This window comes from Megascapheus bottae, chromosome 3, assembly GCF_031878675.1.
Source record: "Megascapheus bottae isolate mThoBot1 chromosome 3, mThoBot2.hap1, whole genome shotgun sequence".
Lineage (NCBI taxonomy): Eukaryota > Metazoa > Chordata > Mammalia > Rodentia > Geomyidae > Megascapheus > Megascapheus bottae.
Genome location: NC_143511.1, coordinates 39,334,734 through 39,349,286, shown reverse-complemented (window position 1 = coordinate 39,349,286; position 14,553 = coordinate 39,334,734). Strand labels below are relative to the sequence as shown.

The 14,553-nt window shown below is 37.1% G+C and overlaps 1 long non-coding RNA gene across 1 annotated transcript; it reads right to left on the bottom strand.

Annotated features, from left to right (window-relative positions):
* Window positions 1-4,820: 4,820 nt before the first annotated feature.
* LOC150065392 (uncharacterized) lies at window positions 4,821-13,881 on the bottom strand. Its single transcript, XR_016534761.1, has 4 exons — window positions 13,756-13,881; window positions 13,059-13,313; window positions 9,094-9,246; window positions 4,821-5,231 (listed from the first exon to the last, which is right to left on the bottom strand). It is a non-coding gene; the product is annotated as an uncharacterized LOC150065392 (long non-coding RNA).
* Between the last annotated feature and the right edge of the window lie 672 nt (window positions 13,882-14,553).

Here is a 14,553-nt window from a genome sequence, read left to right as displayed (position 1 = left end):
AGATGGAAGATTTTGGTTTGGATTTTTTTTTTTGCGCAGCCATTAATTATCTATGAGCTCCAAATGTCTTACTTGTTCCTTCTGAATCTTAAAGTGGAAGACTAGGGCTAGAAAAATGGTTTACAAACATCTCTGAGAAATACAGATGGAAGTCCTACAGGAGTCAACCTTTCCCTCCACCAAATAACTTTTTATTGAAAGTATCATAGGTGCACATATGTGCTTATATATACATGAATAAATATATGTGTAATATGTATTGTACATAAGTTTGTGTGTTACAGTGCTTGTGCATGTGTCATTGTACAAACAGTATATGTACAGTGTATATAAAATAAATGCTTTACATTATATTGCACATACTAATATAACTTGAATATTTCATTAGTAGAATTCGACATAATCCTATGTAATGAGAATAATATTGTGGTCTCTATGTCTGTAAAAATGGGGAAATGAAAATTAAATATCTAAAGATAAAGCACTTTTAAACAGTGTCAGGCACAAAGTACCCACTGCTATTTCAGCACCTTTTTATGATCCAGAAGTTAAGCTGAAGAAATCATATATATATATATATATATGTATATATATATGTATGTATATTCTCATTTTCCTAGTGCTTAGTCTCTATGCAGATGCTCAATTTATTTGATGAATATAGGCCACTAGGCAATATTTTCTACATGAGAACTGGAAATGCTAATAAGATGAATATATAAATTAGGCAAACTTGAGTTTGACCCTTATGGATATTAAGCATATAAATACAAAATGTCAATTGGATAAATTAGTGTTAAGTTTTCCCTTCCATTCCTCTCTCCCTTCTTCCTTCCTTTATTCCTTCTTCCTCATTCATTCTTTCCTCCTTCCCCCTTTTTCCTTCTCGTTTCCTCCTTCCACACCATCTCTTCTTTTCTTCCTCCATCCTTGCCTTTATTTTTTTCCTGTCTCTCTCTTCCTCCCTTTATCTTCCTATCTTTACTTATTAGGTCATTAAATACAGTATTGCTTGAAGAAATGGTTTCCTCTTTTCTTTTGATCTCTTTGTTTTTTTTATTGTAATTAGTAAAAGGGTTACATGATATTTGCCAGATAGAAGGTGCATTAATTCACATACATTGATACCCTTTCACATGTCTTGGTACCCATTTCCCTCCCCCCCCACACCCCCCCACCCGTCTTGGTTTTCCCCCCTTCCCTATCAAATTTCAAATACCCAAATACAAATAAATTCAATATATCAGATAACAAAGTGAGATACTATACCAATATGAGATAACCAAGGGACAGCAAAGGAGATGAGAGACAACATAGTACATTAAGGACAACAATCGTTCATTATATGGCTTTTGTTTCACTATCCTGGAGGTCCTTTCAATTAGCTTCACATTATATGTCCTTATGTATCAAGATTTTGCTCTATTGCAAATCTCTGCTAGTAGAGCCCAAGGTTTCTACTGATTATGACGAATGAGGAATGGTTTCCTCTTTTCTAATAGATTAAAACTGTTAGGAGCAAAGGTCCCATCTTCAAATCTGGCCATTGTCAGATGTTGCCAATATGCGAGAAAGACTGGAAAGAAAGGACAGAGAAAATGGAACTCGAAAGTAAGCATCAACATGACTTTTCTCTTACCAACTATGCTGCCAGTTTTCCTTCTGTGTGAGCCATAGGCGATGAGGCAGCACAAACATGGATGACCTTTTCTTCAAGGAACTTACCATGGATTGAAAAGAGTATGGGTACCCCGTAAATCGACAGTAGCAGGGTAGTTCTTTCACTCACACTACCAGTAATGTAGACATCTCCAGGAGAGCAGAGTGGACAGCTAAAATCAGACATTTCTCTGAAGGTTAGAAAACATGTGGCTTTAGAACACAGGAGGGTGGGAAAACTCTGGGGTGGCAGAAAATCAGCATAGAGCAGTTGGTTACATGGCAAGCTTTGCTTTCGTTGGACAAAGGACATCCATGGGTACAAGGCAGACAAATTAGCAGAAACCCAAGCATTTTAGGAGCAATTGAATGAGCTGGCAAATGTACTGAAGATCTTTTCCTGTTACTCAGAGGCTGAGAATTTTCAGCAGAAGCATTTCTTTGAACCCACAAGGCCATGTAACTAGATTCCTTTGTCAATATCTGTGCTGCAGCAATCATTTAAATCTACAGGCAAGGAGAAGCAAATCCAAGACTCTCAGGGCATTCATAACATAGCCACATGGTTATATGTACTCATTTGTTTCTAAGGGCATTGTTTTAAGGCATTTACTGTATGTAACAGTTTTCTTAGGATAACTTTAAATTGTCTTTAATCAGAAATATGTCATGCAACAGTCTTTTTCTCCAAATAGGTATCTCACTCTATGCCATACAGCCTGTGTCATTAAGCCCAAAATTAAAGAACATGAGGCAATGAACATTCTTTTTCATTCCTTCTGGATCTATTTTGCTGTGCTTTGCTTTAGGGGTGGGAGGATACTTGAAGTTCCCAAAGAGTAGTGTTATCCATCTAATGATTTGGAAATAGTATCTTTTTTCAAAGCATGTCATTGTGTACAAAACCAGGTAAAAGCCAATGCCTTTCACTGACATTTTTCCCAGTGTTGTGTTGAAACTGTGACTAGAGAGATGGATGTCTGCTAGTTTGACAGCCATATTATATTTTCCTGGGCTATGAGATTGAAATCAGATAAAAGGCTTTCTACCTAGGAATGGGTTTAGTGTTATCTAAATAACTGTACGTGAGCAAATCGGATATGGATAAGCTATTTCCATTATCATTGTGTGTGTTAGTTCCAACTCATGCCTTCATCTGCCCTGACTCTACTCAAGTTCTCTTTTTAGTTGTGTGTACTTGTAATGGGTGAACAGGAGTTTGAGCTTATGAACTTCTTGGCTAATAATGATAAAAAAAATAATAAAAGAAAATGCATTTGGGGGCTGAGAGTTTGGCCTAGTGGTAGAGTGCTTGCCTAGCATGCACAAAGTCTGGGGTTCGATTCCTCAGTAGCACATACATAGGAAAAGCCAGAAGTGGTGCTGTGGCTCAAGTGGTAGAGCTCTAGCCTTGAGAAAGCCCAAGGACAGTGCTTAGCCCCTGAATTCAAGCCCCAGGACTGGCCAAAAAAATGCATTTAGGCAAACCCATTCCTTGATAAGGAAGGATGGAAGGAAGTTATCTAGGAAATCAGCATAAGTTTGCTTTATTTATAAAATACAAACCTCAACTTCCAAAGTGCCAAGTGGAGGACTACTTATATTTCCATTGGTCATCCTAGGTCCTATTGTTTATTTGATTGATTGATTGATTGATTTTGCCAAAAAGGAAGGAAGGAAGGAAGGAAGGAAAGAAGGAAGGAAGGAAAGAAGAAAGGAAGGAAGGAGAGAAAGAGAAAGAAAGAAAGGGTAGTTATGGTATTATCTCTCTAATGAGAAAGGGGTCTATAGATTGTATTGTGCAGTCTCCAGGAATGAGGCATCACCATAGCTCTTAATTATTGACATTACCTTAAAATAATAGATTATTAATGCATTGGTTTTAAAAACATAAAAATGAACATTTCCGTATTCTGGATATATTCTCTGATTTTCAGCAAACTTTTTGTTTCTCATATTAGATTTAATAGATAGAAAAAATCTAGTGAGTTTTCATTGTTAGCTACAAGGTCAGTATTATCTCTCAGAACTCTAAATATTTTTTTTTGCCAGTCCTGGGCTTGAGCTCAGGGTCTAAGCACTGTCCTTGGACTTTCCTCAAGGCTAGAGCTCTACCACTTGAGCCTCAGCACCATTTCCAACTTTTTTCTGTGTATGTGGTACCCAGGAATTGAACCCGCGTCTTCATGCATGCTACGCAAGCACGCTACCACTAGGCCAAACTCCCGGCCCAGAACTCTAAATATTTTAAATGTAACTTTTACCATTTAATTCTAATCTTCACGAATACTGTGTTCATTTTTTTTTTTGCCAGTCCTGGGCCATGGACTCAGGGCCTAAGCACTGTCCTTGGGCTTTCTCAAGGCCACAGCTCTACCACTTGAGCCACAGCATCATTTCTGGCTTTTTCTATGTATATGTGGTACCAAGAATTGAATGACGGTCTTCGTGCATGCTAGGCAAGCACTCTACCACTAGGCCAAAATCTTGGCCCCTATGCTCATTTTTTTTTAAATGTTATGTGTTTTTTTTGTCAGCCGTGAGGCTCAAATTCAGAGCCTGGACACTGTCCCTGAACTCTTTCATTGAAGGCTAATGCTTTACCACTTTGAGTCACAGCTTCACTTCTGGGTTTTAGTGAAGATATGAGTTTCACAAACATCCTTCACTGGGCTGGCTTTGTAATGAGATCTGTAGATCTCAGCCTCCTGAGTACCTAGATTAGAAGTTTGAGATAGCGGTGGCTAGTGCCATGCTCATTTTTAAATGGAGTATAATTGTCCCCTCTCCCCAATCAGGTACTTGTAAAAAATTGGTTCCAGGAACCCATCCCTAACCTCAGTATATACTAAAATCTGATGGTACTCAGTTCCATATATAAAGTGTTATTTACATATGACCTATATTTATCTTCTTATCTAGGGAAAAATACCTATTTCTAATACTTAATACAATGTAAATATTATGCTATACCATTGTATGATGTTTCTTAGGAAATCATGACATGAAAAAAATAATCCCTACATCATCAGTACAGATACAAATTTTTCTTTTTCTGACTATTTCTAATCTATGTTCGATTGAATAGGCCATGGATGCAGACTCTCCTGAGTCGTCAAAAAAATGTTCCTGGAGACAGTTCAAAAACCATTACTAGTTTATTTTCTCTTTGAATGATCCAACATCAAGCCTGGAAACACACATATTTCCTCAGAGAGGAGTTTGAATGCAACTAACTCCCAGGTCATAATATGAACACAATTTATCCAAAAGGGCTGTGAGGGTTTTTTGAAAGTAAAGTGTAGATAAAACTGAAGCCCAGTGCTTCTCAGATTCCTTTACTGTTTACCTTCTTCACAGAAATGATGCCCAGAACTGACATGAAAAAGCCTTTGAGGAGAAGCCCAAGAACTGAGCAGGAGCAGGCTTCAATACTGAATGTGACATTGATGCATCCACAACAGTTCAAATCCAGTAGTAAATGGAATCTTCCTGGGATTGGAAATTCCTTACTGAAAGATGGAGCAGGATTGATTCTTGGTAGTTATGAAAGAGAAGAGCAGCTTGGAGCTCTGCAATAGAGGAAACATTGTGCTAGTTAAGAGTTTTTGTTTCCTTCTGTTCCTTTTGATAACATTCCTTTTCCTTGAAATAATAAAACCATAAAAAATAATAAAACCATCTGCCAGTTTGCAGACACGGACACTGATTGATACTGTAACTATGGTAGGTGTACATATTCCTATTGTCAAGAGGAAATCAACCAGGTTTACAAAATTGTATGTCAAAAAAAAAGGTCTGTACCCTATCCTTCTTTTTCTACTTGCTAACCTTGTGCTATGATGATTAGTAGTAAATGCAGACCTCTTATCATAGTGTAAAATTACCCTCTTCCTGTTTGTTTCAAGTCAGTTGCAGATGAAATCTTTTATAAATGATATGATGGGATCAATAATATGAATCTGTTGGTAACTGAACATTTGAAAAAACTTTAAAAAAACCTATTTATTTGATATTCAACTGGACTAGTACCATGAGAGGTAGTAAGTATTAATACATACTCTTAAGGAGAAAATAGTGCAGAGATATATAAGCAATGTAATTTAGTATAACTGAATTATGTTCACTGAGCTGTGAGAGCACATACAAGGAAGCAATTAATTTGGGACATTATTTAATAAAATAGAGTAATCCAATAAGGGATTTCATAGACCAAGTTGTGATCTAATGCATAAGATGAAAGAAATGGCTAATATTTTGCAATGTTAAGATTTAATTATAACCAATAAAGAAGTTAATGGTTGTTATATAGGGTTTTTAAAAAAATATATGAGTAGTATTAGTTTATCTTAGAAAGTGGAAGAGGGTTAGTAAACAAATGTATGGGAAAAACGGAACTTCAAAAAAGTTTAAATCAGGGTTTCCTTTGGCATAGTTTTATCCTGGGTTAGTTTTAATTGTGAAAGTCTGTCTTCCATCTCTAACATGCTTAGAAAAATTTCTAGCTTGTAAGTACTGACTCTACCACTTCCTCAGGTTCTAGCTATATCATATCAAGTTGTTGAGTGACAACCCCAAGTTCCCTGAAATATGTGAGTGAACAAAAAGACCATAATTTTTTCAACAGAGAGGGCTTGTATAAAGTTATTCAGAAAGTGTAACAAAATCAAACTCAGACCTACATAACCTGGTTCCCTGTTCTGTGCTGGTTTCTCAGACAAGATTGTCTAATTACTAATAGTACTTTAATGCACACAACTGCCCAGAGATGTAAAACCTAAGCTTTTCAGATATAAAACTAAATCACTAAGTATTAAATAGCTAACTAATGCATGCACAGGATTTCATATGATAAGCCTTAAGGTGAGCTGCAATAATGTGACACTTAAGTCAGACTTCTCAGCATATCTGCAATTGCGCCACTTACCCCAAGCATATTGCAAATAGTAGAAATTTAAACAACTATATGTTGGTAAATCACAACTACAAGATGAATTGAGCTTTTGCCAATGTTGTACTATAGTTCAGGGCAAAGTTTTTGTAAAAGGCCAGATAGTAAATATTGTAGATCTTGTGGGACATGTGGTCTATGTCACAGCTATTCAGCTCTGCCTTTGTAGCTGGAAAGCCATTGCAGATAATGAAGGTTGATGAATGGATGTATCTCTGCTCCAACAAAACTGTATGGAGAAGCAACTTGGACTTGTCCCATAGGCAGTAATTTGCCAATGTCTTCTTTAATTCAGTGAACTAGTTTGTTTATTTAACTCTAGCTTATTTCTGCACCCATTATTTTCTCTATTCCAGAACTCAAAGCATGAACTGAGTCCATGAACTCAGAGGCATGAAATAGAACTTTCTTTAATCTGTTATTTCCTGATCATTTGCAGAAATGGTAGAACAAAGAATGAAGGAATGCTGCAATGAGATTCATTAGATATCATGTTGAAAATGAGCTATGTAAGCTATGAGCTTGTGGGGGAGATGTGTTCACAGGAGAAAAAGATGAAAGAGGTGACACTGTTTAAAAAGAAATTGACTTATTACCTGACTTGTGTAACTGTAACCCTTCTGTATACCCTAATAACAATTTACTAATTTCTGCATTCTGGAAACTGATATGAAAAATTGGAGCCAGTTAAGATTCCCTTCAAGTTATTCAAAATGAATCCTCTTATCAATTTAAGAGATCCTCTCTCTCTACTCAGGAGAGAGGAAATCTTTCTTCCTTTCCTAAGCTGTGTCTATACATTGCAAGCCTCTGGGAGTGGCAGGAGTAACTCACAGTCCCCAGCTTTCTTTATCCATAGGCCTTACTATTCCTGCTGCTTTCTGTTTGTGGATTTATTACATACCCCTTGTTTTAATATGTTTTATTTTAGCTATATTTTAATATGTTTTATTTTAGCTTTCTTGAGGTAAGGAAAAGCTAGCAGGTTATGCAATGACAACTAGTGAAAAAGTAATTGGCTATAGTCACAATCTCAAGTGGAAGAGATTCACAGAGGCAATGGTGTTGATCAGGAGGCAGGGCTAAGAGGACACTGAAAGCAAGAGAGACCACACTGTGGGTCTCATAAAACGAAACAGACATACTAGATGCAGTAGGTTTAGGACAGAGTCCTTGGCATCATATCTGTAGGTTTTGGTGTGTAAGGTTGTCCCTGGTTACTTAGTACCTGGACAAGGGTCAGGTAGTTAGTGTCCCTACAAAGGAGCTGGTTGAGACTACAGGCTGTGATTGGCTAATTTGCATTGGAAAAGCCATCTAGAGACTGAGATTATACTTTAGTTGTAGAATACTTAATCTAGTATGTACAAGGCCTGGGTTCCATGTTCCCAGCACATCAACAGAAAAAAGGAAGTTAAAAAAAGAGAGGGAAGGGAAGGGGAGGGGAGGGGAGCGAAAGGAAACAAGGAAGCAAGAAAGGAAAGGAAAGAAGAAAAGAAAGAAGGGAGAAATAAAGGGAAACAGAAAGTTCATATAAGCAAGTAGGGGCACTCCTGCAGTTGAGCATTTAGAAGCCTAAGGCAGAAGGATGGTGGCATAGGCTATGGAGCAAAACTTTGTCTCAATTGGAAACAAAATAAGAATTTCAATTCAATTAAAATTATAATAAAAAGTCTAGTTACATCACTAGGAATCGGCCCGTCCTGGTTTGGATCAGCTTCCAATGATTGTCCAAATCCAGATATCAAAGCAGCAGAATAGAAAAAAGCAAAAACCATGGCTACTGCATGCTCCTTCTCAGGCTGTTTTCTGGGATGGATCTATAGCTCTTCTTGTCAGGCCTATAGTGGAAGTTCTGAGGACCTTCATAACACACATAGGACATTAGAACTTCAGGAATCTACTTTCATATAGAAGGAAATAGACTGATCTGGAGGGCTATTCAAAGTCGACTGAGGAAGCAAAGCACAGATGGAACCACTCATTAAACCTCTGACCTTGATGCCAAAGTTCAGTCCTACTGTCAGTCAGAGGGAGGCATTTGGACCTAGGACCCTTTCCTGATCAAATCATATATTTAAATCTTGCTTTCTTCTGACTTAATTCTCCGTCCTGTCCAGAGAAATTTACCTTTATGGCAGGGGTGAATTAGGATGGGAAAAAAGAACTCACCCTTGCCAACTCCTTATTCTTTGCCATCTGTTGTTTGATATGTCAACTTTATGCCTATGTCTCTCAGGACTGTGGATTTAGAGAATCAAAACCAAGGCTTTCAAAACTTGTAATGTTTTTCTCACATATTTTCTCTCTGCCACAATATTCAAAAGTTTATTTTGACACTCAAAAGCTGAACTTTGACTCTTGGTTTTTTTTTTTTGCTTTTGTGCATTTTTTTGGTTTTGTACATTTCCTTTCATTATATCTCAGAGGAAAATCCATGGAAGGAAAAACACACTGAGTAATACGGGGAACAATTATCATACCATGCCAATTACACAGCTGGCACTGTCTTACTTTGTTCAACTTTGGCCTGGAGTGCTTTGCTGAACATGCCAAACTCTGAGCCACTCTTGCTTGTAAAATCTTATATTCTTCCCATCTCTAGTGGACCTGTGCTCCTGTTGCTGAATAATTCTCTGAAACACACAGATGAAAAGAGATTTTTTTGCCATTAAAGAATTTATGAGAACTATAGCTTGAGAAACTTTCACCCAATATAAATTTCCGTTTTAAAACTATTTTTCCTTACAACCATGGCTATTAGAACATCTAGATGAAGGAGGAAAGATTTAATATGCTACTTCTATACCTGTGCTCACTGAGAGATTTTTGAAGGAAAACCTTGATGATAGGTAAAAACCTAAAACAAACCAAGCCAGTATCTTTGTGTTCAGCCCAATGTGGTTCAGTTATACAAGCTGGTCCTTGTACTCAAAAAGGGCCTGCCTGCCTGTCTTTCCATGCATTTGTTCTTTTTTCATTCACTTGTTCAATAAATATTTATTGGGCACTTTTTATGCCAGGAACTAATCTAGTCACTGAGAGAGATACATTAGTGAACAAAAGAGACAAAATCATCATAGAATACATGTCCTAATGACAGGAAATAACTGCTTAATTGCTAACACTTGATGGTGATTATTATGTGCTAGGCATTGATCTCATGCCTACAATAGCCTGATGAGATAGTTGCTATTGTTTCATCCTTGGTTTTTTGGTTTTTTGTTTTTTTTTAACAAAATGTTTAGTAATTTTCCCAAGGTTTTGGACCTACTGAAGAAGACACAGAACTTGAACCTAAGCATATTGTCTGCAGAGTCAATTTCTTAATCACTCACACTCCACTTTGAAAGAAAATTATAGAGAATGTTAAAAGGTAGGAATCTCAGTGAACAAAAAAGAGCAAAAAGAAAAGTAAATAGGCATTGGTTGTAGAACATACCAAGGGAAATTGCAAAGTTTTTGACTTGACACTCAGAAGTATAACTTTGCATACTCCTTTATCCAAGTTGAACACGCATGTTCAAGACATCCATCTCTGAATCCTGAATCCTGCTACCACTTTGCAAAAATGTAAAGCTTTAAAAAAATATATCTCTTTTCTTTTCCTCTTTTCTTTTTTTTGGCTAGTCCTGGAGTTTGACTTGGGGCGTGGGCACTCTCCTTGGATACATTTTGCTCAAGGCTAGTTCTCTGCCACTTGAGCCACAGTGGCACTTCTGGTTTTCTTCTGTATATGTGGTACTGAGGAATCAAATCTAGGGCTTTGTGCATGCTAGGCAAGCACTCTACCACTAGACCAAACCCTTGGCCCATCATGACTCTTTTCTAATAATTTTAGAGCAATTTTCAAACTTTCCCTTTTTAATTGTTTTATTAAATGAAATCATAAATTGTAGTGGTGTAGACCTATAATCACAGTTCTTCAGAAACAGATACAGGAATATTTTTAATTCAAGACCATCCTGGGCTACATAGTAAGACATTGTTTAAAGAAAACACAAACACAAATGAAAGGAAGGAGAATTGATGGGTAAGACCAAGAAGAGTCAAAACAAAAAGAGAAGGAGGAACAGTAGATATGCATGGTTATCTTGCATGATATTGCTGATGCAAAATTCAGAGTTTAATATGTTTCTTTTCAGAAGAAAATGATCATCCTCATTAAGCTTTTTTAAAAGTATTAGACATGACAAGGATTTGGCCTCTTTCAGAAAGAAAAAAGAATTTACAGAGCTGGTCTCCACTAACATTAAGTTGGTATTGTTGCATTTGCTTTGCTGTAGACTCTTCCAAACTCTTCACCAGTTGATATTGTTCCCAATTTATAGGAATTAGAGTCTAAACAGCTTGCAACAAAGGCTGCCCAGCCAGATTCTGGCAGAACTGATGTGAGGCTTATGAATGCTTGGCTGTTTTGCTCTGCTCTGTAACAGATGGCTTGTTTCTAAGGACAAAGCTCTTTATTTTCTTTCAAGTTTTCTTTGGGTTGTACAAGGAATGAGGGTCCTGGCAGCATGGTATTTGCCCTCCCTAGTCCAAGAAGACATTCATCAAGGTCTAATGAGAGGAGATTTTAGATTCAGAACCAAGAACAGCACATAGAGTCCATGGTTTTGTTTTGTTTTTTTTTTCAAAAAATACAGCTTCTTAATCTTGTCTAAATCTCATAAAAAATAAAGGATAACTATGGATTTTATAGGGCATTTATAAGACATAGATTGGAGTACATTAAAAGGCTTTACAATCAAATAACTTTCTATTGTCTTATTTTTCCTCTCTTGTTTGTCTGAGGGTAATTCTTAAGTTTGTATCAATCTGTTATTCTCTGGATTACTTTCCTAAATTTTCCTGCCCTCTGTCTACTTTACTGAGTTGCATTACTTCAAAATTTATTCTTTAAATTATATTTGTTTTAATCCTATCACATAGATTCTTTAAATTTTCCCTCCGATATGTCCTCATGTCTGCAAATAATCTGTATATACTCTATGTGACATTGACCAGTGTTCACTTTGATATAATACAAGGACGCAGCAGTCAACTTGGCTTCATCCAAATCTCTGAATGTACTTCTTTGACTGTGCAGCTCCCATCTGCCTGGACCAAACAGATGAAACATAAGCAGCTGCTTCTCCCGAACAGAAGGGAAGCTCATACATTTGGGTGGAAGTATGGAATCCATGCTGAGAAAGGCTACAGAAAGTGAGGGCAGCGTAAGACAAGCTGTAGCTGAGATGCTATTCTGAATGTGCTAGAAAGTCAACCAAGAATCTTTAAGGAGACTGAAAGGTTTTCTTTCTCCTACTTTCCTTATTTTATGGCTAGTATGCTCATTTTTAAGTGAAACCCATAATGAGTTCTCTTATAAATACAATCAAATGCCAAAATGCTAATAGGAAGGATTAAGTCAGGAGAAAAAAATGTCTTCTCTGATGAATTATTTTGGTACATTACAAAACTAATTCAAACTTACTTCTCTTTTCTTCAGCCATTTATTCCACCTTTGTTTTTGTTTCCCCCCTCTATTCTATCTTGCTTCTTCCAATCTCTTCCACATGTTTTGTTTTTAGACATTTTATTTTTCAACAGAAATACTCAATGATACTAGATGACGAAATTCATGAAGTTAGCCATTCTCTATTTAATTTCAGCAGAATTACTGTCCTCAAATCCCTCTATTAATGTATGGCTTCAAAAAGTTGATGAATCTCGGAGGTTCAGTTAATCTTGTACCATCTACCCCCAGTAACTTAATAAATTCCCCATACTTCTCCTCCTGAACTTCAGTGCAAAGGTTTCCAACTACTTTAGAGCTTAGATTTCAGAAAAGAAAAACTGAGAAGTAAAATTCCAGCAAATAGGTAGGGCAACATTCAGCTGAAGGTTGGGAGATTTAGAAGCAACTGATGAGAGAAAGGTCTTAAGGAACAAAGTATGAATGATAAGGATTTTGAAAGCTGAGACAAATAAGCACAATTGGCAAAGAGGGAGGTGTTACCCTGTGAGGCTTGTTCAAAAATCCTCAGCCCAGCCATGCCTGAGGAGAAAGATACTAGTAGAGAACACAGGCTGTTAGGGAATTGACCGGGTCTTTATACCCCTTCCCCACTTTGTCCTGAAACAGAATTATATAATATGACTCCATGAGAGGAGATTTTTGGCAGGTAAGGCTACAGCTAAAATATGAAACTGTTTATTAAACTATACTTTTTACCCTTGGGCAAGAAAGGAAATCTTTATGGACTATCTTCTCATCTGCTAATGGACTTGTCAGAATTATGATCATCTAAAAAGTCAAATATTGCTGTCCACCTTGAGGAGTTTAATTCTACAATGAACAATATTTAATGTACTCTAAGAGTGATGGAAGCATCTCAGGATAGCGAGGTATTCCATAGGAAGGACAGAAATTCAAGAGGAACTCAGTAAGACCTAGTTTACTTACACATAAGGAGACAGGCACGTTGAGTGGGTAGTTCATCCAGATTTTATCCCCGATGTGTCCTGATTGGGCAGAATTTAGGTGTGCAGTCAGGTGTGAATGACTAGTTTGAAAGACTTAACCAGGCAACCAACCAACACTAGGACATTTGGCCAAAGTAGAAACTCAGAAAATAATTCTTCCAAAGTTGATGCTCTACCAGATGAGGTATGCTTCCAGCTCCTCGAGAAACAATTCTTATAACAGGATGTGGTTTACCTGCAATAATATCTTGTAAGATGGAAGCGTCCCTTAAAATGGTAGTGCTTACATCAAGAAACCACTTTGGCAGAAAAAAATATTAACTCCAACAAGAGAAATTTCTTCCAAAGCTCGGGCTTCTTCCATTGTCACATCCTAATTATTTCTTCCTTAGAGTAGGTTATTTAAAAAAAATAAGTTCTAACACTGAAATCCTTTGCTTTTTTTCAATTGCTCACAAGTAGTTGATCTGTTATAAACACAGTTGCAGAAAAGTCTGATGTTATTGCTAGCTAACCACCTCCCATGTTAAGTATGATTGCCCTCAGACATCCAATATTGACAAAAGAAATGGGGTCATATGCCAGCCTGAAAAAGGCTTCACCAGACATCTGCTGTTAACTGTACTAGCAAGAAATGAACAGGAACTGTAAAAATTAATCATAGACCTTGCACTTACTGAAATATATATGAGACTGGTTATAAACCATTGTAATATGGTTTCTGCTTCTACTTCCATTCTCTTTCCTCTGACGCTCTACCCCTCCATGTGGTGGTGTCTTCCTTCTGTGTTAGACACTTTGGGTTTTACAAGCTTTATTCTGTGAGAATGAAGAGGACAGAGAGAATTGGCCAGTGATGATTATGTGATCTATACTAAAGGTCATCCTTCTATTGCAACTGCTCTGTCAAAATCTGAAACTGTTTTCAGTACTCCAAGAGGATTGTGTGGATTCCCGGGAAGACCCTACCAACTGCTGAGTGTTCTCTGAGGGCACTGTCCTCCTGGGATTTCACATATGTACAGACATAATTCATTATAGCTTGAGCAGACGGATCCAATAACAATTAAAAACCAGAGCATCTGAGCAAAACAGAAGTCATTGAGGCTTTGGAAGATTTTTTTTCCTATTTCACACTAGTGATTACAATCACGAGAAAGGGATCCACATGGCATCTACGTCAGTGTGTACTGTGACCCTCGGCTGCCGGGACTTAATGCAAACTGAGAAAAAGGACTATAGGGCAAGTTCAGAAACTTAGTGAGGGAAGTCACTTTAGGCATTGTCTGTTCCTTTGGATTGGAGTTTGTGGGCCAGTTTAATAACTGAAAATATTATGATTGACATGTTGCTTGAAGTGTAAGCCTTGTGTTGGTATATCTACTATAAAGGTTCAAATGTCTGGGTATTTACATGAGTATATGTTTGCACACATATCCGGGCATTAAGTAGAGATGTACCACCTTTTATTTTCT